This window comes from Parasteatoda tepidariorum, chromosome 6, assembly GCF_043381705.1.
Source record: "Parasteatoda tepidariorum isolate YZ-2023 chromosome 6, CAS_Ptep_4.0, whole genome shotgun sequence".
NCBI lineage: Eukaryota > Metazoa > Arthropoda > Arachnida > Araneae > Theridiidae > Parasteatoda > Parasteatoda tepidariorum.
The window spans coordinates 67,450,430-67,474,818 of NC_092209.1; the positions used below are offsets into that span (position 1 = coordinate 67,450,430).

A 24,389-nucleotide genomic window follows, 5' to 3' on the forward strand; every position below is an offset into this window, starting at 1 on the left:
AACCTGTAATTGAAGACCGGAGGACGCACGTCAGGCTACTCCGCGTGGCGAAAACCTGTAGAGTTTTTCAGTTGAAGCGTACTACTGTCCGTGGGAATTTCGCAATAAAGTGACTCGTATTTCTGAAATTTCGTTTGCTTCATCCAACTGGTATCATGGATATAGTTGTTAATAAAGCAGTGTGGATGTGTTTTTGCCTTTTGTATCAGGAGCTGTATCATATTTGAGAATATGATACGCAAAGCGATGGACACTATCCCGAATTGGGCTAAAATAAATCCAGGATAAGACAGTAAGTGTGCATTTTTTTTGCATTTTAATTGCAGGTATTATATGTTATTGTGTGGATTGCGTTATAGTGTGGAAAAGTGATTAATAACATTGTCCCTTCTTTATTTAATTTATTGTTATGTGAAATTAAAATTAAAGAAACAAGTAAGCAAAACGAATGATTTGAGAAAATAAATAAATAAAAAAAATTTTTTCTTAAATTTCGAAAGATTACTCAGTCATTATTTGATTTATTGTTGGATAAAAACAAAATTAACGAAACAAATAAGATGCACTATTTAAAAAATCAGACTCGGAGTTTTTATATTTTTATTTTGCAACCGTCGTTGAACAGCTAATTTGAATTTACAACTACTAATGTTTAACTCCGCTGTCTAATAATTTTGAACTCAATCCAGAAGACAAGGGACCTCCTGGATCAAGTGTTGGGTGAAATTAGCCACCGTGGATGAGTTTTTGTCGCAAACCCGTATTTGCGTTACATGGAGAGGAAAACCACAAAAAACTCCCACTTTAGCCTGAAGGCAAAGAGATTCTAACCCATGATCCGTTAACCACTGAGGATATTTTACGTCAGTAATGCGGTCGGTGCGAGCCGGGTGCACGATTCAAACCCGGTTCACCTCATTGGAAAGCGAACGCTCTCTTCGCTGAGCCACTTCGTCTCTAGACTCGAAGTTTCTCTTATCAAAACTTTTAGAGACAGGAGTTCTTTTTTTTTTTTAATTTAATTTTTTATTTGTAAAAAGCAGAGAGGATCCGAATCCATTCATCAGAGGACTAGTCTCCACTGATCTAACTTTAATTAACTCGCGACCTGAATTCCGTAATTTAGATTTGCAAATAAATTAGTAATAACCACATGAACTTTAAAGAAATACAACAATCTATTTAAAAAAACGACAGTCTATTTTAAAATTCAATCTATTTTTTAAAAATCTATTTTTAAAGAAAATTTTTTAAATATATGCTTAGTTTTTCTTATCGAAACTTTTAAACAGTAGGTTTTTAAGTTTCATTCAATTTTTTCAAAAGGCTAAGAGATTCCGGATCTAGTCGACCGCGGACAATTGTTTACTGAACGTACCTTAATTAACTCGTGCTTTTAATTACGTAATTTAGATCTGCTAATTAATTAGTACCTACCACATTAAATTTAAAAATTACGACGCAAATTTTTTTTCTGTAACAAAGTATAATTTTTGGCACATTTGGGTTCTGATTTGTAACTAAAAAAATTGATTTAACATTTTCTAAGAAATAACAACTTCAGAAAGTCTACCTCAGAAAAGCGTTTGATACTATTACCAAGTATGCAAAATTCATTGTTACTAATTTTTAAAGAGAACAACGATAAAAGTTTTAAAACAATAGAGTGCACTTAAGAAAAGATCATCCTGACTAAGTTTTAATCTAATGATGGAATTTCCACGTTCTAGGGTTCTATCCTAATGGTATGAGGAACCTAACTCAAATATGCCAACTAATTAATGCAGAAAATATTTTAAGTTACGAAATCAGACACAAAAACATACTTTCTCTAAATAAGCCTAGCTTTTTTTTCCAACGGATTCGGATTTCTAATATCCGAAATATAGAAGGTAGACGCACTATAGCTATATATTAGGAAATATTGAGAAATATGACCCCAATAGTTTGGCCAGGAAAGCGGTCCAAAATTTGGACCCCTTAATGTTAATTTTTTTATTTTTTGCTTAGTTCATAATATATCGAGAACTTTTTAAGCGCATTGAAGAATTTTTGCACACAAATATAAAATTCGTTTATTTAAAGATAATTCCATGCGAAAAATAACTTTTAGTACACATTTTTTATTAGTTTATCTTATAATTGTTAAAAAATTTTGAATTTTAAGGATCATTTTAAAGAATGTAATTTTACATGACAGAAGACAAAATCGATCGAATAGTTCCTGAGAAATCAAATTCCAAAAATGCGACTATTTTCTCAGGAACTATTCAAAAGACATTATGACTGTTTTGGGACACTGTGCAAAAGGTAAATGTGAAAACTCTGCCCTGAAAGTCTTAAAAAAAATACCTATAAATAAGGAAGATGCAGAACGTTTTGTATTTGTCAGCTATTGAGCGAAATTATATTTCGCTTATTTCAAATGGTGTTTTATCAAAATAGTATTTTTATGCTCGCAAAATCAGTAATAGTTTAATACGATTCACTTATTATTAATAAGTCATAAAATTTCAAACCATATACAACCAATGTAATTTCTGTAATACATAGGACTTCTTTATTGCATCCGTAGTTTTTCATCAATTAAATATTAAATCTTGACTTTTAGAACATTTTACTGTATAATATAATGCGAAAATGTTTCAAAAACATATTTAATGCTATAAACGCAACTTACATCGATGCTATGTTAAATTTTGAAGCACATCAGCTCAAAATTTTTACCGTTTTCAAATATCCCCCTTCTAGAAAGATGGATGGAGTCAATTTGGAATATATCGCTTTTATTGCTTCGTTATTAAAAAAAATTACTCAAAGCATTGAGTATTTTTGACTTGTCATAATTTGATTCAATTTATATGCCCATTTAATCATTTATACGTTAGCCTTATAGAAACGTATGTACATAACCTTATATCTATAATAAAAGGATGTATATAACTTTAGATCTATATTTTGGTAGGTACCTCATAATCTCAGGTAGGTTTGGGTAAGTATAAAGTATCCTAGTTTCATTAAAAAATTTCAATATATCTTCAATATTTATATATATAGAGATAAGGAAACTTAATAAGCTAAGAAACTACATAAGTATATTCGAAAAGTTAGCGTTTCATTTAATCAAATGTTTTCGTTAATCAAATTGAATAAAATTCCATAGAATTTTGATGACCGAGTCTTTAATATATTTCCTATTAAATTACTTATCATTATATTTTAAGATTTCAGATGTCTAAGTAATCTACCCTTAAACAATAGCGAAGGAGCCAGACTGGCCTCTTCAGACTTTCCAAGCAATGTTCAATCTTTTCAAGTGTTAATAATTTCAATTTATTTCAAGCGTTCTGAATAATTTTCAAAGAAATGCGTGCATTTTTGCTCATTATAATATTCTAAATATTTTTGAAGCAGTGTGGCATTCTACCTTAATCGTAATTTAGTAACCTTATACAATTTTTATGAATAAAATCCGGAGGAGAAACAGAAAGTGAAAAGTTCAAATATTGCAACGGAAATGTACTAAAATCATTAGTTTATTTCAATTTGTTCATGAACCAAGCCGAGATTCAAAGAAAAGTAGCCCTTAAATTAATGGGGATAGTAAAAGATGATGTTTATAAGTTTTAAATTGCTCATTCATACATGTATATCATTTCAAAGCAGTACACTGTAAAAATTTTTGTACAAGCACATCTTCCGTAAACTCTATTTTACCGTAAAATTCATTTTTACTCTAAGTTTTGCAGTAATATTTATATAATTAGAGTGATTCAGTGATTTTAATGCAATTCTTAATGTAAAAATTATGATATATCAGTTTTATTAATCCGTAACATGTTTCGGTAAAGATGGATTTTATGATAAAAAGTACCGACACCCTGACTGCGGTACTTTTTGCCATAATTTGATAAAAAAAAATTTCATAGAGTATCAGCTCACTGAATATCAGTTAAGTCTACCAGTTCAAAGTAGTACTTTATTATTCTTATGCATAACATTTCCTCAAAAAATTTGAGATTCTCTGCAAATTCCGTTTCTAATCATATAAATGAAAGAAAAAAAATGGTTATAAATTAGAATTTTGTTCTTTCATGCTCTACATGAATATACCATATTTTTCTGTACAAGTTTAGTTTATTTCATATTATATGCTAGTTTCTCATAAAAATATCCACTTAAATCTCATATTTTACAAGTAGTTAAAATTTCACAGTAGTGATAGTTTCTAGCATTACAATTTATAATATGCGAAACAATTATTTGTCTGCTCTTTTTATAAGTTTTTAAATTGTTTTCTACTACTTCTGTATTGCAAAGATAGGGATTTTTACGAAAAAAAAAAGAAAATTTTGATTTCATTGAGTTCATTCGTATCATATTAAATATTCATAGAGTTTAAAGTTTATCCAAATCCCTTCTATCCCTTCTGCAGAGGATCAAAAATTTTGCAATGGCAAGTGCCAAAAACTGGCAAAAAATGGCAAGTGTCAAGCAAAGGATCAAAAAATTGCAATCGTCCTTAGGGATGTTTCCCAGACCCGCTCCAATAGCCCATTATGCAGGCTCCAGTGTGACGTAAATAAAGTACCTTCCCACCTAATCACTTTTGCGATCATTTATATTTGTTATTAAGGCAAATATGTATCATAAAATATTCATAAGAATGATTTTGCAAACAACTAAAATAACAAAAGTGTATTATTAACGTTAAAATTTTCATTATTTAATGTTATAACAATTCATTATTTGTGCAATCTAATTTAAAAACCATTAATCTGATTACGAAATCGTAACATAAGTTTCCGAAGAAAAAAGCATTCATAAAAGGTTGCTCCGACTGTTTTGAGTCATTAATAAGCTTTTTAAAAGCAAAATATCATACGTAAATAAAAATTGAAGAGTTAAAATTATATGATTGTAGATCATTAATAAACTATACTAAACTTTTTCTTAACTAATCATGCGAGTAACAATGGTAACAAAAACAAAACTTGATATATTTACACAATTAATTTAAATACATAACTTAACACATAACGACGCATAGTTTAATTTAAATGAAAGTGGTTCTAACAGTTCTAAGTGACCGATTGCTTTCTTAACGCATTAAAAAAAATTGTAAGTGTTCAAGTATGTTAAACTCAAATTCTAGGATTCTAGATTATTATTATTATTACCAAAGCATCACTTAATATGGTCACACATCCACAAAGATAAAAATGCACGCACTATCTAATTATAATCTGTGCAATCATAACAATATTTCATGATTACACAATTTAGTTTAAATACTATTAATACAATAATGCAATTGTAACTTTAAATTTTCTGAATAAAATAAAATATATAGGAAGTGGTACCAACATTTCTGAGTGGCCGATTGCTTTTGGAAAGGAAAATATTAACACAAAAAAAAGACGAATAAAGGATTTAGATGAATAAAGAATTACACAATTTAATTTTAATACTATTAATGTAATTATGCAATTGTAACTTTAAATTTTCTGAATAAAATGAAATATGTAGAAACTGGTACTTACACATCTTAGTGGCCGGTTGTTTTCTGAAAGGAAAACATTAAAACCAAAACCAAAAAAGGATTTAGGCGAATAAAGGATCACGCAATTTAATTTAAATACTATTAATATAATTATGCAATTGTAACTTTAAATTTTCTGAATAAAATAAAATATATGGAAAGTGGTACCAACCCATCTCAGTGGCCGATTCTGAAAGGAAAACATGGAAACAACAAAAAAAAGATGAATAAAGGATTTAGAACGTTAAAATGAAATTGCACGATTACGGATTATTATTGTTAAAACAGCACTTGATACTATCACGCAGAGTATCGAAGATATTTGAAACATGTAATAAATAACTGATTTTAATAATAAAAAAAATATTTGTTTTACAAAAAATAATTCTGAAATAAAAACTTAAAAAAAGTTTTCTTCATTCCCAAAAAAATATAATGCATTTGATAAAAAACGTTTTCAAACGTTTTTTTTCTAAATTGGCAGTCATTTGTTTTCTTTCTTGATTAAACTATTTAATTAAATAATTGAAAAAAGTACTTATGTAGTATTTATGTTGAATTGTGCAAGTCTACATCAAGTGCGCATGCACAATGACTACAAATTTTGCTTCACGAATTGTAAAGTAAAATCGCGAAATTTATCGCGGGGTGTTTAACTCTTTTTGCGGAGTGTTTAACTCCTTTAGTTTTAATTCTGCGAATTTCAATTTATACATTTTAAGATTGCTTTAGCCTATCATAGAGTGTAATTATTCTGCAAACCTTAACAAAAGATTTTTTTTTCATAATCTACAGTTTTTACAAAAAAGCAACAATTCTCAGAAATAAACTAAAATTATTCAAAATAAACAATAATTATTTGATAAATAAGGAATGAATTTGCTTTGAACAAAATACTATTTAATCCTTAAATATATGTCTTTCCAAGAATTATTTTTGCTATAAAATAAATTATAGTTTATTTTTAAGTTTATTTTAATGTAGTTTATTTTTAAAATAATTATACTCAGAAAAAATTAATGTTGTTTTTTAATAATTATATTATAAACCATTTTAAAAGAGAGAACGTAATTTTTATATTTATGATACAACATCAGCAATATACTGCATTATGTAGGATAATTCATAATTCTTAATAAAAAAAAACTATTTTAAACAAAACCTAGTAAATAAATAACATAAAAAAACATCGATATTTTGGAGTAAACAATAATTATTTGAAATGAACAATACATTTCTTGATAAATAAGGAATCAATTTATTTTGAACAAAATACGATTTGATTCTTAAATAAATGCCTTTTCAAGAATTATTTGCGAAATAAAATGAATTATATAATTGATTTTTAAGACAATTACTTTGAGAAAGTTAATTTTGTTTTTTAATAATTATGTTGCAAAACAAGTTTGAAAAAGAGTACCTAATTTTTTTTTATATTTATCAAACAATATTATACTGTATTATGAATGATAATTTATAATTCTTGATAAAAACTAATTTAAACAAGGACTTGTAAATACATAACAAAAAAATATCGATTCTTCGAAGTAAACAATAATTTTTCCTAAATTATATGGATTTTAATAATAATCTTAATATAAAAATAATGAAAAAAAAAAAAACTCATACAAGTTTTTGACAATGGAAATAGATGATCAAGTAAACGCAAAACACTAATCTAGAGTGCATTGGTACTGAAATATATATATTTTTTACTTAATAGTACAATGATAAATCAATATTTTAGGTACATTACTGCGAGCATGAGTAAACTACCTGGTCCAATGGTTTTTCTAGTAAAATCTTCTTTAATGACCTTAACTGTGTCATTACACACGCCTTAATCGAAGCTGATTTCAATACCAATATGTATTAGCCATTTTTATACTTTAATCGTAGCTAAAGGTATTTTAGTGTTTTTGAAGACGATAAGAAAGGGACTGAAGTCACGCGAAATGTTACTTATTTCTTTACGTGTATATGAAAAAGTTTTTTAGCATAAATAATGTTTAATTAGAAGATGTATTTATTAGGGTTTTTTTAAAATCGATTAAGAATGTTTTAAAATAGATTAAGTATATGTTAAGAGCAAGTGCGTTATTATAATATCCGTTGTTTCCGCTATATTGTTAAAAAAAATATAAATTTAATAAATTTTTTTTTTACGCATAGGGACCCAAAATTATATTCTTAATTTTCATTCTTAATGACATTAGTCTCTTGGATTACATACAAACAACAGTATTAATGAATAATATATAGGATGTTCTGTAACACCTGCTTTTAACGAGTATTTTTAGAACCCTTGTCAAAAATGTAGAAGAAGCATAATGAAATAATATTTAAGCAAAGAGACACAAAAATGTTATCAAAGTCATGCAAATTTCTATTGAAGAAGAAAATAATAAAAACATCAAAACCTGTTTGATTGACGGAGAAAACAAACTTTAAATGTGATTGTTAGAAGTTTCATCAGACAATAAAATTAGATTTTTTCTTTTTGCTTAAAATCCGCTTTTCTTAATACAGATTTTTCAGTTTTTGATTTGCCTTGCATTGAAATTAATTAGTTATTCCTAATGCGTCTTTTCTTAATTAATGCGTCTTTTCTTTAATAATAATTCCTAGTGCAGCTTTTCTTAATAGTGATTTTTCAGTTTTTGATTTGCCTTGCTTTGAAACTAATTAGTTATCCCTAACGCGTAAACAATTTTAGCTTTATATTTAAAATGTTTCTTTTCTTAAATATATACACCCTTGTGCAAATTAATTGAAACAAGCTCAATAAATTCAGAAAACTAAGAGATGCAAACTCAAAAATCTTTAGTACAATTTATGCAAACTCAAAAATTTTTAGTACGTAATATGATCTCCACGACACTTTATTAACATTTGGACACGATTCGGCATGGATTCCACTAATTTTTTACAGTCATTTATAATATTTGTGTCCTTGTACCACACATGAATTAACGCCGTGATTAGCTTCTTCATAGTTGTACAGTCCATATTTAACAGGCGATTCTTGCATATGGCCCAGAGATTCTCAATTGGGTTGATATCCGGAGAGTTCCCTGGCCATTCCAATGTCTCAATTTGATTCTCAGACATGAATTTCTTGACAATTTTGGACATATGGCAAGGAGATAAATCCTGTTGAAAAATCCCTGTTCCATCAGGGTATCGTTTCTTCAACTCTGGAACAACTTTTTTACCCAGAATAGTAAAGTACTACTCAGAAAGCATCATACCGTCAATAGGCTGCAAAGGTCTAACCCCATTGTAACCGAAACAACACCAAAACATCTTCTTTAAAAAACACGAAAAAAAGTTTGTTTCAATTAATTTGCACAAGGGTGTATTATTTCTTAACTAAGAAATTAAATAAAAAGAAAGAGAAAATTCGTAATGTAATTGATATTAAATAATTTATCTTTTGTTGACATAAACAGAGAATATTTCAATTGTGTTAATATGGGAATGATTCCTGTATTTTTGTAATTGTATTCTTAAATATGTTTGTGTTTCTGCTTCTAATGACACTTGGACAAGCCAAGTTACGATATCTAACACTGAAAGCAGCATATTCTATATATAGGACATTCATTCAAAGTTAGTAATAAGATACAATTTTACGATTGACTCACAATTGATTAAAATTTAAAACAATTAATGTAGTTAATCATTGCCTTATGTTAATTACATGATAAGTTGTGATTCTTAAAAGATTTTTCCCTAAATTTATTGCCACTTTATTAAAAATATTTTACACTTAACCAAAAAATTTTTTATTATAAATGCAACTAAAGTTTTAAGTAAATCAGAATAAATTGAAGGAATAATAGAGTTCATCATTAGCTGACAAACCATTGCAGTGTCTTAGATCAGTTATTGTAGGTACTTTTTATATAATTTCTTTATCACCATTATTCAAAATAGATAGAAATATTTGAAAATAAATGTATGTGGGCAAATTAAATTCAGTTTATTGTATACAAATTGCAGTATATATATAGTTGTATTGCGGTATACATATTGTTGTATATATATTGCCTGTTAAATATTTGTGTGATAGAAAATGATAATTTTATTAAGGGAACTGCATTTTCTTGTAAGCAATATGAATTAAAAATATAATTCTTGATTGCCATCTTGAATCCAGCTTATTTCTGGTTAAAATTGAAATAATACGTTGATAATCTTTTAATACAATTTCGGAAATATTATTATAAAACAGTTTTTGGTAAAAAAAGACACACAGCTTTCATAAATTTTTTCCAAACTAGCGTTATTTTTCAAAGAACTTTACTAATTAACTGCTTAAAATATTATTTATTTATTTATCGTTTGTTTTCTCTTTTCAAACTTTTATCTTAGAAATTTAGATGAAATGATACCCGTTTCAAGTTCAAATCGATTCGAAATATTGTAGTCTTTTGTTTTGTAGAATTTAAAAGCAAAACTATAGTTATATTTTTTCCACTTCTGATAAATTACTTTTAAACTAAATTTGAGTAGACTTGAAACCTTCTATTAGTAAGATATATATATTTGTATTATTGGTTAAAATTATCTAGCATTAAAAAACATTGTTATATATCCATGCTTCTTACAACATAACATTGATACTGTTGCTGAAAATTAATCATATTATTGCATAAACCAAGTAATAAATTATTAAAAAAAGTGTAAAAAAAATGTAAAGCTAAATTACCAGAAGGAACACTTATATTTTAATTATTAAAAAATCCCAGAACAAACAGTTAGTATATACAGTTACAAGCACATGAAGTTAAAAAAAAATGACTGCATTACTTCATCTGTTAAAATGCTATAGATTGTGATGGTAATAATATTAATCATTGGTACTTATCTAACTATCACACGCATCTTTTTACTTCATACATATCCTTAATAGTATTTCAGGCTCCAATACATTTGTATGGCATTAGTACTAATTTGATTATAGTTAAGGCTGTATGGAAGTTAGCCAATAGAAGTGACAATGAAATTAGAAGACGGCATGAATTTTTTTAAAATTTCAAATAGTAAAGTATTATGTTGATTGGGATGAAATGTTCTTTTTAAAGCTTATTCAAAACTATTTTCGATAAATATGTCATGGAATCATATCAGTTTAATTATGCAGAACACTGTAAAAAAATCCGGATCAAATTACTGAAAAAGTATCTGCATTGTGGGTATCGGCAGTTTTAACTATAAAATCCATTTTTACCAGAATGTGTTAGGGAACAATTTGATATACCATCAGTTTCACAATAATAATTACTGTAAAAATTTGGTATAGTATTTTACAGAAAAAAAATTATATTACGGTGCAGCAAAAAAATCTGAAGCACTTTAGTATTTTAGTTTTTGTCCTGTTTCAAAATTTTATGCTTCAAAATTATTATATTACATTGCAGTTTTAAATATAATGAAATTAAAACTTTTCATTTTGAATATTTTGACTTTAATGTTTTAAAATGATTTTCTTAATTACAAACATCTGACGTTTTTATACTCTCATAACATAAAATAAAATTTTATTTTTCAAACGTATTTTATAAAAGTAGAGTTCTAAATGTCACAAAATGAAAACATTTCTTAATGTATATTGATTAATTTAATCGTAAAAGAGAGCTTTCAAATTACAAACACTTGAAGTTTTAAAACTTCATAACGCAAAGGAAGATTTTATTTTTCAAAAATATTCTATAACACTACAGTTTCAAAAGTTTTTATTCTGAATATTTTATAACTTAAATATTTAAAAAGGAACTTTCAAATCTGACGTTTTTATAATGTTTCTACAAAAATATTTTTATTCTTCTTAAATATTTCGCTTTATTATAGTTATAAAATAATAACATGAGAAGTTTTTACTCTGAATATTTTATTGATTTTAATCTACAAAGCGAATTTTGAAAAGAAAATTTGATGTTTTTAACAAGTATTTGATGTTTTTGATGCCACAATGCAAACAAAAATAAATTATCAACTGTTATTATGTTATTAACGTTATTATTTTATCGTTGTAAAATAATAACATGAGAAGTTTTTACTCTAAATATTTTATTGATTTTAATCTACAAAGCGAATTTTGAAAAGAAAATTTGATGTTTTTAACAAATATTTGATATTTCCTATGCCACAACGCAAACAAAAATAAATTATCAACTGTGATGTTTTCGTAAAGGCAGCTTCATGCTTTAATCATTTATTTATGCTTTAAAAATGTTTCAATAGTGAATGGAATAAATTTTTGTCTTTTAATTTCTATATAAACTACTCAAAAATATATATTTTTTTTAAATCTAAACATTTAATCTTACAATTGCATTAATATTGAATTATAAAAACTATTCAAATCATTCATTGGTTCCATTTAATATTAAATTCAATTCATTGGTTGAATTCAATTTAATATTACTCAGATCTTGTTCCTAACGTTTTATTCTTCGTGTAATCTTAACAAAATAAATATTGATTAAGAGACGTAAAATTTTAGTAAAGAATGATATAAACTAAATTTTTGAAATAAATAAATTATTGTAAAATAAAAACGATTAGAGAATTCTTGTTAGGGATTACTATTTATGCTTAAACTAGCTTATTTCTTATATTATTTAAAAATTTATATCCTATGTGGAGAATGAAATAGGTTTATTCATTAGTGTTTTATTTTTCTCGCAAACAATTTGTGTCTTTGTTTGCCTCAAAGCAAAAAATAAAATTTTTTAAATTTTATTTTGTCTGATTTGAGTATGATTTCTCTACATCTCAAAGCTTTATTTTGTTACCGCGTAAGACAAATTTGCAGGGTTTCCACAAAGTATGGAAATAGTAAAACATATGTACATAATATTTACTAAATTAGCCTACTTGTGACTATTAGACTATTTTTGTGGTACTGTGTGGGTTCACAACAATAAGCCAGAAAAGTGTCAGGGTGATTAAAAAATGTGGGGGACTTTTCCAATTAGACCGAAGATTGCTAAAATTTGGAGGCTAATTGAAAGGAATCATAGTCAATGACAGATGCATGATGTAAATAATTTTCGTACAAAAAGTGATAAAATCCTTATTTTTTTCGTTCAGACATATCAATTATAATTAATTTTTTTATTATTTGACTTTTTGTTGGTTATTTTTCACATTTCCTTAATTTATTTTCGGTGCAAATGTAGATACTAGGAAGTGTGCTTTTGTAGTCGAACTATATCTGCATCATAGATTTTAACGAAATGTTTTGCACACAAACCAACAAAAAAAAACTACTAGTTCATAAGTATTTTTTCAGTAGTTCTCAAAATATTTTCAACGAAAGTAAAAATCAGCTGGTTATCCAAAATTATAGTGAATAATTGTAATTTTTATTTAAATTTTCGATAAAATTTTACCACTATTAGCTAGCAAACTAGTGATTACTCAACAATGTTTCCGTTATTCACGTATCCACTTTTGAATATTGATTTTTTTTATTTCTGATTTAGTACATATTTCAGTTTTCATTCGCTTTGATGCAAATTAGGTCATTTTTTAAAGCATTAAGGGAAAAAAATATCTTGCCAACGCATGTATTGATTTAATATAATGTTTTTAAAAGAGGTCATTTGAGTCGTTAGTGTTCCAAAACTTAATTATCTCTCAAAAACTTCAGTGTAATGTTAAATATGTTTTCGTGATTAAGTGTAACAGAAATAGAGAGAAATGTGCATAATTTTGGATTTAAATTCGAGATAACTTTATATACAGATAAAAAATATTTTTATTTCTATTACGATATAGTTTTTTTTCTGAACGTAAGTTGACTCGTAATTAATTTATAAAATAACTAGTGGGCAGCGCCCCCAGCTCGCTAGCGCTCGCCAACCCACGAAAATTGCTACGCAATCTTATATGGTTTGTTTCGCAAACCAAGCTCGCTTCGCTCGCTACTAACTTAGGTACATTGCAAAAAATTCTAAGAATTCAAAACAATCATTCAAATCCATATAAAAACTTTTTTTCAAAAAAATATTACATCTTTTTAGTAAATACTAAGTCATTAAAATAAATTTGAATTCAAATAAATGACATGTAATTCATTAAACCTATTAGAAATGTGCTATAGTATAATTCGTGATATAAATCAAAAATCGTCAAATAAATTCGTAATATATAAATTCGTGAAAAAAAGCGCTTTCGACAAAATACTAAAATAGAGATCTATTGGCAAAGACTACTCACTTCTGCCCAGCTTAATAGTATGAGATTGCCGCAGCTGATGCTCTCTGGTTATGTCAGTTTCCGTTTTTAAAAGCGCTATATGTTGAGCCATCTCAGCTAGATTTGGCATGTGACATTTTTAGCGGCAATCATTTGTCGATTCGCCGTGTAAGAGAAATAGTAACGTAAACAAAACAAAGGAAACGTTGCCACCGGCGGAAAAGAAATACGGCCAAATTCTGGGAGCCACGTAAGAGAATTATATATATTAGATATTTATTAGTTATTTATCAGTCAATAAATTAAATAATTTATTATATAAAGTAAATTCAAAGTAATTTTTTATTGAAATGCTTTATTGCATAAGATGGCTATTAATAGTTTAAATGATACCGTTATATAAAACAAAAACATTAATATAAAAATGCAGAAGTGTTCTTAATAATTTTTAGCTCTTGTCACTGTAAAAACAAGATTAAATAGTAGGTATTTGCACTTTTGATGCTAACTTTTTCCTATTTTTAAACATGAATTAAAAACAATTTATAATAATAAAAGGAAGAGTTTGTCTGCCTGTGTTTGTGTCTTATTACTCCCCAATCGTTTGTGTAAGAATATTGAAATGTTTACTGTGGGTGCTCGGGACAATTTTAGTCAACAGTTCTAGAATTCGTTTCGTTAGTGTGATTTTGCGGGAGGAATTTTTGAAATTTTTTTTTGGTTTAACATTTGGCCTTGTCATATATTAAACTTTAGGTGATTCTTATTCTAATAGTTTAACGGTAAAATGAGCGATGTCTCAAAATTTGGACAGTGAGTAAAAGGGGCAACAGCGTGGCTCCCGATCTTGAAATACGTTCAAAAAGTTGAATTTGATCATTTTGAAGAGACATTTAAAACATGGAATTTTCTTATTCGCTTAATGCTAGCGCCAATTATATAAATGAAACAGGATCGTCAGTAATGTTTGCTTGCTTATAACTCTCATTAATAAAAAAAAATTGCTTTTTCCATAATAATTAATTATTTTTCTTGAGCTCTCTATTTCAAACTTTCAAATATCTGACTAAACATTTTCCTCAATTCGGTACTTTTACGCGGTGCATTGTGGGAAGTTATTAACTAGAAGGATGGAACTATAGAATGAAGACCAGACGATCGAAAATCCAAGTGGCAGAGCAAGCCGACCGGCAATATGGTGGACACGGTGTTGACCTCGTACCAGGAAGATTCCGGGTTCGAATCCCGGTCATGTGTGTAGATCTCTCTGTTCTATCTGTCCTTCTTTTCGTGTTACGGTTATATTGATTCACATATGGGATCCACATTGTTTCACAATAATCACTTCATCCTACGATGAAGTGATTATTAGTAAAATGAGATAAATTAGGTGATACGAGGGATTAGCTTTTGTAGAAAAAAATGGAATGACGAAATATTTCCTTAATTCTTACTAAATTCGTCTCGTCTACGAAGTGGCGATAGTTATTTTGTCACTTCGATGAAATGTTTGCTTCGAGCGCGTACTAGGAAACGGTTTTGTCAAAAATGAATTTTTTTTTTCAGTTACAGTAGTTTGTGGTAGATGCGCTGCATAACCCATTAGAATTGGGTTCAAATAATGTAAGCTTGAAGCAAACTACCGTAAAATTATAATCTATTGGAAAAAATGAATCATAAGAAATTCTTAAGAATTGCATTTGGCGAAGACTTTCGAAAATTGGCGAATACTTTTGATATTTGTCTAATTTGCTGCCTAATAATTTGAAATATTTAGCACGGGCTATGAATATGTATAAATATTTATTAAATCTCTATTTTCAGTACTTTTATTTCGACTTGAAAAAAACTATGGCCATCTACCCTATACTTCTCCTATTTTTCTTTAACCACATTGACCACATGATGGCTCATGAGATAAATTTCCATTATAGTCCGACTAACAGCGGCAGATTTTTATAGTTTTCCAATTTGTGTCATATATATGCGCGTTAAGTTTAACTCAAACACTCTTGATCAAATGTTAGCCTTAATTCATGACACAAAAGTTTCTTTTTTCATTTAGGTATAACTAGACTATCGTTCATTGAATTAAATCTCATGCGTGGGTGTTGGCGGAGTGTTGGTCAATGATCATAAAATAAAATATTTTTGTAGAAAAACAGTTTAAGAGGAAATCTTACGAAACTAGTAATTAAATTCTTACGCATACAGTGTTTTCTGAATTATTTACTATACTTGTCAGACGTAAACTCATCTAAAATTAATACAATCAATTTTTACATTGTAAAACAGTTAACTACGATTCCGATTCATCATTGTAAATTAAATATTCATTTGAGGAATATAATTTTTCGTGCGTGTATGTCGGTTATTAGATCGAATAACCTATTTCTGATATACATAAAAATGACGGAAGAAAGAAAATGATTTCTTTTTAGCCAGTACATTTGGAAAAGAATTATTTCCTGACATGCATATGTGCTTTATTCTATAAAATTATAATGAATTAGTTAAACTACATACTAAAATACTTAATTACCATTAAATATAGAAAAGTATTATTCAAATAGTTCAATTATAGTTATTATTCAAATCTATTTTCGGTTTTTCAAAATAATGTTTTAAATTTTATATATTTTTTATAATGTGAATAATTTAATGTAACTGAATATTTTTTTCATACTTTCTTTCTGTCCATTTTGTCTCTTTTGGAATTTAATCTTGGCCCAGCACCTAGTAATATTTTCAGACTTAACATATAATTATAATCATTTTATGATAAAAAGATAATAATCTCGTAGTTAACACAGTTTTTGAATTTTTTTTTATATACATTATAGTATTATGTTTTTCTTTTCCTTAATATAAATATACTCTTTATCGATCGCTCATCATCGATTTACATTATTGATTGTAGGTTATCAATTTACAGTGAACTCCTTCAATAAAATGAACTGCAAAATAACAACAATTGATTAGTATACATGGTGACAAATTCTGGTAAAATTACAGTAAAAATATAGGGATCACAATACTGGTTAGAAAAAAAAACACAATTCTAGTTATGAAAACTAAAATATACGGTATTTAAACCATTCATTAAGTAATTTATCCCTTCAATGCTAACGGTTTGTCGGAAATTCAGGTTTTCAAAAATATAGTTCTTATTACCACGCATTTAGTAAAAAATACAAAACTGAAAAGTAAATTTAACCGAATAAGCAGTTTTAATGCCATTGCACTAGGGTATCATGGTAAAATTACTTAAATTTTAACCCATTTACCAAGTTTTATTACAAATTATTAAACCATATTTTAATGTTAATTTTATCAAAGTCATTATCAAAGCACTTCGGTAAAAATTGCCGAACTTTTTGATGCTCTCATAGAGCCAGAAACACGTTAAATTTAACTGAATCCTAGGTTGTTTGACCATACTTTTTTATCTGAGTGCACTTTGTAATGTTTATGAACTTTCTAATTCATTGAATTTTCTTTGAAATACGAATTCAAAGGCAGTGTTTTACTTTCTCATGGATATATTTATAGTTTAAATTTTTAGAAATAAACATTATTAATTTAGAGTTTAATTAAATTTCATACAACCAGTATAGCATTTTATTTTATTTTATTTTATAATCGTCGTTGAGCAGCTGACCGAATTTTCTGTTTACGGCTACCAATATTCATCTCACAGCCTTGTAATTTTGAACCCAATCCAGGCGACAAGGGAACTTTTGGATCAAGTATTGGGAGAAATTTGCCTTTGTTGTGGACTTTTTGATGGAACTAACCCGCATTTGCATTAGAATTTAGAGAGGAAGACCATGAGAACCTCTCATGGTTAGCCTGACTACAAGATTACTCTATCCCATGATCTGTCAACCACTGAGAATATTCTACGTCAGCACGTCGATGAGAGCCGAGAGTGGAATTCGAATAAACCAGTCTTTGACGGCAATCGAACCTGGCTCACCTCATTGGGAGGTGAGCGCTCTATGCCCTGAGCCACCACTGCTCACCCAGTGTAGCACTTGTTATATGCTCATATTACTGTTTTTTTTTTTCAAATTTGGTTATAAAGAATTGAATTTTTTTAAAATTTTAATTTCAGATGCAATGGTGCCCTACACTTTGCCTTACGAGGAGTTGTAAGCTAAATCTTTACTTTTTAAGCATTTAAAAAGAATTTAAATACAACTCATGCGACAGTATTAATTTAAACTAGTGGGCTCCGCCCCCTGCACGCTAACGCTCGCCAAGCCCCGAAAATTGCTACGCAATCTTAGATGGTTTGCTTCGCTTGCTACTAACTTAGGTACATTGCAAATGCACAAAATTCTAAGAATTCAAAACAATCATTCAAATCCATATAACAAATTTTTTTAAAAAAAAATTACATTTTTTGAGTAAATACTAAGTCATTAAAATAAATTTGAATTCAAATAAATGACATGTAATTCGTTAAACCTATTAGAAATGTGCTATAGTATAAAATCTTGAAGCATAACAGCACGACTGAGATTCATTTTTCAATGAATAACTAATAACAATAATAAAACAAAGAATTTCAAAACAACAAAAATCATCAAATAAATTCGTAATATATAAATTCGTGAAAAAAAGCGCTTTCGACAGAATACTAAAATAGAGATCTATCGACAAAGACTACTCANAGAATTATTTCCTGACATACAAATGTGCTTTATTCTATAAAATTATAATGAATTAGTTAAACTACATACTAAAAATATTTAATTACCATTAAATATAGAAAAGTATCATTCAAATAGTTCAATTATAGTTATTATTCAAATCTATTTTCGGTTCTTCAAAATAATGTTTTAAATTTTATATATTTTTTATAATGTGAATAATTTAATGTAACTGAATATTTTTTCCACACTTTCTTTCTGTCCATTTTGTCTCTTTTGGAATTTTATTTACATGAAAACTTAATTTATGTATACTGGTTTGCGTTATTGCAAACTGGTTTGAGCTATTGAATTTATGTACTGATTTTTTTTTTACCATATTCTGGTCAGAACTCCCAGAATGTGACAAAATATTGGCTCTACACTGTAAAAGTTTCAGATAAAATTACCGTAAGAAGTACTACCACTCAGGGTTCTGGTGCTTTTTATCGTAAAATCCATTTTTACCAGAACATGTTGTGGAACAAAATATCTAATATATCGTAATTTTCGCTGAAGAAATTACGGTGAATTCACTGAATTATTCAAATTAAATAAGTATTACTGTAAAAATTGTGATATAATATTTTCCGGTAAAAATGAATTTCGTGTTAATATAGAGTTTACTGATGATGCTCCCAAAGTACCGGTACTTTACAGTTTTATTTAAATTGGAATTTTTGGCATCATATGGGAGCACCAAAAAACTTGGTAATTTTTCCTGGACCTCCTTGGTAGCGACGCTGACAAAATCTACAATAAAATATGATTTTATAATATGTGATAAAATTTGGCAAATGTGGTAAAATTTAGTAATTATGTCATAGTTCCTTAGAACAGGACAAAAAAAAACAATTTATGACGTTAAATTTAATTTTAAAATAAAATTAATCGTATCAAATCACGGTATATTACGGTTGGGGGCATTATTCGTAAAATTTAATTTACCGATGAATCCTTTTTTATCGTAAAATATTATACCGTAATTTTTACAATAATATTTTTCTAATTTGAGAGATTCAGCGATTTTACAGTAGTTATTATTATAAAAATTACGGTATATCAGATTTTTCATTTCGTAACATGTTTCGGTAAAAATGGATTTTACGGTAAAAAGTGCCGGTACTTTGTTCTGTAATTTGATCCGTAATTTTTTAGTGTGGTTTCACATCAGCCGAAAATTTCAATATTGCATTTCTACACTCTCGATGATGTGCATGCATTAAAGCTCACTAATTTGGTAACTAATTCGCGGCATTATTTTTTTACCTGTTCTTTTGTCAATGCTCCCGAGAAATTTTCCTTCAAGTAGCAATTTGTCAGAAAAGATATTATTCTACATATTATTCTAGAATATAAAAAAATTAATGAAACTGAAAGAAAAACTAATATAATTCGTTCCTCTAAGAAGCTCTTCCTAATAACTCTTAAAAGAACTGAAACATTTAAACTAGCATTTAAAGTAAAATAAGTTTTTGATTGGAACCCTCAGGGCAATAGAAAAAGAGGAAGACCTAAAAATACTTTGACGACTGTAAACAAATTGAAAGAAATAGGAAAGACATGGAGAGATGTAAAATATCTGGCCACAAATAGAGTGAGATGGTAGACTATGATAGAAGCCCTATGCTCCAATTCGAAGTGGAAAGGAATACGTATGTATGTGAAATGCAATGAATAAGTGCGTTTAAGAAGCTTAATTTGCATTGAGCAGTCTAATTTGCATTTTGGGGAAAGATTTCGAATACGACACATGCTTTTTGAAGTTTTAGGATGTAACAGTTAGAATAATGTTTATTATTATTATATTTAATAAACGTGTGATTGATATGATCAGCCAAATGCCACATCTTAAAAATAAAAATGTTAAAGAATTTGCCAAATTTAGAAAAGGTTGTCTAATATAAGATAGTACCAAAACTTATTAAATAAGTAGCTTCTTGTTATAATCTTAGATCATGGTTGCTTATAGACAAAAAGGGAATGGATAAAACATAAAGTATTCATTCGCATTTGACTAAAAATAATATACCTCAATGACGAACTTAAAATAAATTATTTTCAACTCCATCAATGTTTTCACTAGAACCAATAAAGATACATTTGTTTTAATTTATAGACTTTATTTAAATTTTCTTTCTCATATTTTTAAATTCTATGCTGTATCCAGTGCAATGTAACAAATATTATTAATTGCCTTGTTTTTTTCTTGAATTAACACAAATTACCATTTAGAACAAACAAAACTATATAAAACATAAGAAAGCATTCATTTGCATTTGACTGCAACTAATAAATATCAATGATGAACAAAAGAAATTTTTTCATACACGATTAATGCTCGCAATACAACCGTTAAAGATGTATTGTTATAATTTATAGATTTTATTTACATTTCCTTTTTCATATTTTTAATCCAATTCTGTGTCTAAAACACTGTAATAAATATTATTAATTACTTTGTGTTTTATAAATTAACAAAAATTAATAATCCATATGCAGGTTAATGACAAAGTTGAAAATCGATTAAAAAAATAATAGAACGACAAATGACTTTTTCTTACTTTTAACCTGCATGATTATGATTAATCAGAAATAATTTAAAATAAATTCCTGATGCAACAAATTGGCTTATAATTCTTAGTTATGTAATAATAATATCAGGATAAACATCGATAATTACCAGGCATTATAGTGCGCGCTATTGCCTGGTATTTTCCTACTCTATTTAAGAAAAAAAATAACCTAGTAATATTTGTTATAACTAAATAAGTCAATAAATTCGTAAATTTGTGTTTCATAGAAAAAAAACAAAAAACAAAATCTGTGTGTCACAGAAAAAGTTAATTTCTTGAATTACTCCTTTATTTTTTTAATCAGTGCAATAACTTTTAATAGTGCATAAATTTTTGAGAAAAAAAACTATACTTTCCCTTCTTATCCGTGGCTCTTATAATTCATAGTTTGTCTCAATAGTGTTTTTCAGTGTATACATTGCGCAAACACTGTCTGTATACAATGCCTAGGCAAGTGTCATGGTGGCTCAGGGGATAGAGTACTCGCTTCTCATTGAGGTCACTAGAGTTCGAATCCCAGCAATGGCTGGTTGAAACGAATTCTGCACTCAGCTCACACCGACCACAGTGCTGACATAAAAATATCCTCAGTAGTAGATGGTATACGGATCATGGATTAGAGTCTTCTAGCAGTCAGACTGATTGTGGAGGTTTTCCGTGGTTTTTCCTCTCTATGTAACGCGAATGTGGTTAGTTCTATCAAACAATCCTCCTCGATGGCGAATTTCTACCAATACTTGATTGATCCAGGAGTTCTTTTGTCTTCTGGATTGGGTTCAAAATTACAAGGCTACAAAGTTGAACAATAGTAGTCGTAAACTCTAAATTGGGTCGGTTGTTGTCAGAGTTAACCTTTAATTATAATCATTTTATGGTAAAAAGATAATAATCTCATAGTTAACACAGTTTTTAAATTTTTTTATTGTATATATTATAGTATCATGTTTTTCTTTTCCTTAATATGAATATGTTACCGTATAATGCTGTTATTTCATAGAATACCTAGTTATTCCATGAAATAACTGATCGTGTCTGTTAAAGTGTGGATGTTATTAATTTGACACTTTAACTAGTTACTCTATAAAATAACTAGGTATTCTATAAATTAACTAATGAGAGACAGTTAAAACGAAAAAGAAGCAATTTATCTAATTTATGCAGCGTATAAATGGTATTTATGGAAACGTACCATAAAATCATTTGTTACAACAAGGATTACTAAAATGAAACTTGGAATTACAAAGAACATTATTTCTAAAACAAAAACATTTTTTGTTGACACACTGTATTTTACACGAACATTTTTTAATTACAATTAGGGGTGGAAGGTAAATGTATTTGTCGTGCGAGATATATGATACAGATTTTTTACACTTTAACGGGCTGTAGATCGTTATTCTATGAAATAACTAGTTAAACCATGAAATACAAGAGAGTTTTACACTTTAACGGACACAATCAGTTATTTCATGGAATAACTAGGTATTCTATAAAATAACGGATTTCATACTTTAACGGTAACAAATATACTCTTTATTGATCTCACATTATCGATTTGCAGTACTGATTATAGGTTATTGATTTACAGTGAACTCCTTCAATTAAATGAACTGCAAAATACCAACAATTGATTAGTATACACAGAGCAGAACAATTTCTGTTAAAATTGCAGTTAAAATATGGGGATCACAATACTGGTAAGAAAAAAAATTCCATTCTGGTTATTAAAACTAAAATATATGGTATTTAAACCATTCTAATTTATCCCTTCAATGCTAACGGTTAACCGGAAATTCAGGTTTATTACCAACCATAGTTATAATATAGTAAATATAGTTTTTATTACCAACCATTTAGTAAAAAATACAAAACTGAAAAGTAAATTTGACCGAATAAGCAGTTTTGATGCTATTACTCTAGGGTATCATGATAAAATTACTTAAATTTTAACACATCAAAAGCAGTGTTTTTACTTTCTCATTGAATTATTTATAGATTAAATTTTTAAAAATAAATATTATTAATTTGGAGTTTAATTAAATGTCATACAACCAGTAAAACATTTTATTTTCTAACCGTCATTGAACAACAGACCAAATTTTCAGTTTACGGCTACCAATGTTCAACTCCATAGCTTTGTAATTTTGAACCCAATCCAGAAATTTGCCTTCGTGGAGGACTTTTTGATGGAACTAACCCGCATTTGCGTCAGAATTTATAGAGGAAGACCACGAGAACATCTCATGGTTAGCTGACGGCAATCTATCCAATGATCAATCTACCACTGAGGATATTTTACGTCAGCACTGTTGTCGATGAGAGCCGAGAGTGGAATTCGAATAAACCAGTCTTCGACGGGATTCGAACCTGGTTCACCTCATTGGGAGGTGAGCGCTCTATGCCTTGAGCCACCACTGCCGACCCAGTGTAGCATTTGTTATAAGCTCATATTACTGTTTTTTTTTTCAAATTTGGTAATAAAGAATTGAATTTTTTTTAAATTTTAATTTCAGATGCAATTGTGCCCTACACTTTGCCTTACGAGGAGTTGTAAGCTAAATCTTTACTTTTTATACGTTTAAAAAGAATTTAAATATAATTCATCCGACAGTATTAATTTAAATAATATTCGGTATTGTAAAAGTATTTAATTATAAAAATTTTAATGACTATATTTCCGAAGCAGTGTGATTTGCTGAAACTTGAAAAAGTATATGGACAAAAATTGTGAGATGGGATCAATAAAAAATGCTGCTAAGTGAATTTATTGAAATTTGTGATATATTGAAGAATTGAGATCTATACAAAGATGTCTTAAAACGGCAGTGATTTATTATGAATTTTCTTAGAATTTCATAGATCTCAGAGAATAAAGGTACAGAACACTCGGTGTTGTTTAGGGTTCATTTTATCAACCTCCGAATTGAAAAGGGTTTGATAAAAAAAAATGATTTTCTCCGTCGATATCAGATTTTCTTTTTCATTGTTGCTAAGCTACAAATTTGTTAGTTGCCCCCTAGTAAGTGACAAATTTTGAGAGTTTTTTTTTTTAAAATGGAAGAAGGTTTTAAGTGCCTTTGACAAAAATAGTCTACAACCTTACAAGTATTTTCAGCTGGTACCATATAAAAATGAGAAACTTTTAATATACTTTTCATTAGAAAAATCAGAATTTTATTAAAGAAACCAGAATGCAAATAATGCACATATATTTAAGAATAAAATTTGTTTTTTTTTAGCCTACTCTCTTTAATTTCATTACAGATAAGCTTTTATTAATTGACATATAATAAATTATTCGTTTCGATTTTTTGTAAGATTACAAGAATTTTTTTTAAAATTTCAATTACTTTTTTAACCATT

The 24,389-nt window shown here is 27.9% G+C and overlaps 1 protein-coding gene across 1 annotated transcript in view; it reads left to right on the plus strand.

Annotated features, from left to right (window-relative positions):
* Positions 1-24,389, plus strand: part of LOC107453715 (kyphoscoliosis peptidase) — a 70,622-nt gene continuing 46,233 nt past the window's right edge. Inside the window, exon 1 of the mRNA XM_043041874.2 lies at positions 1-292. The gene's annotated coding sequence lies outside the window, so the exon portion shown is untranslated. The remainder of the gene's footprint in view (positions 293-24,389) is intronic.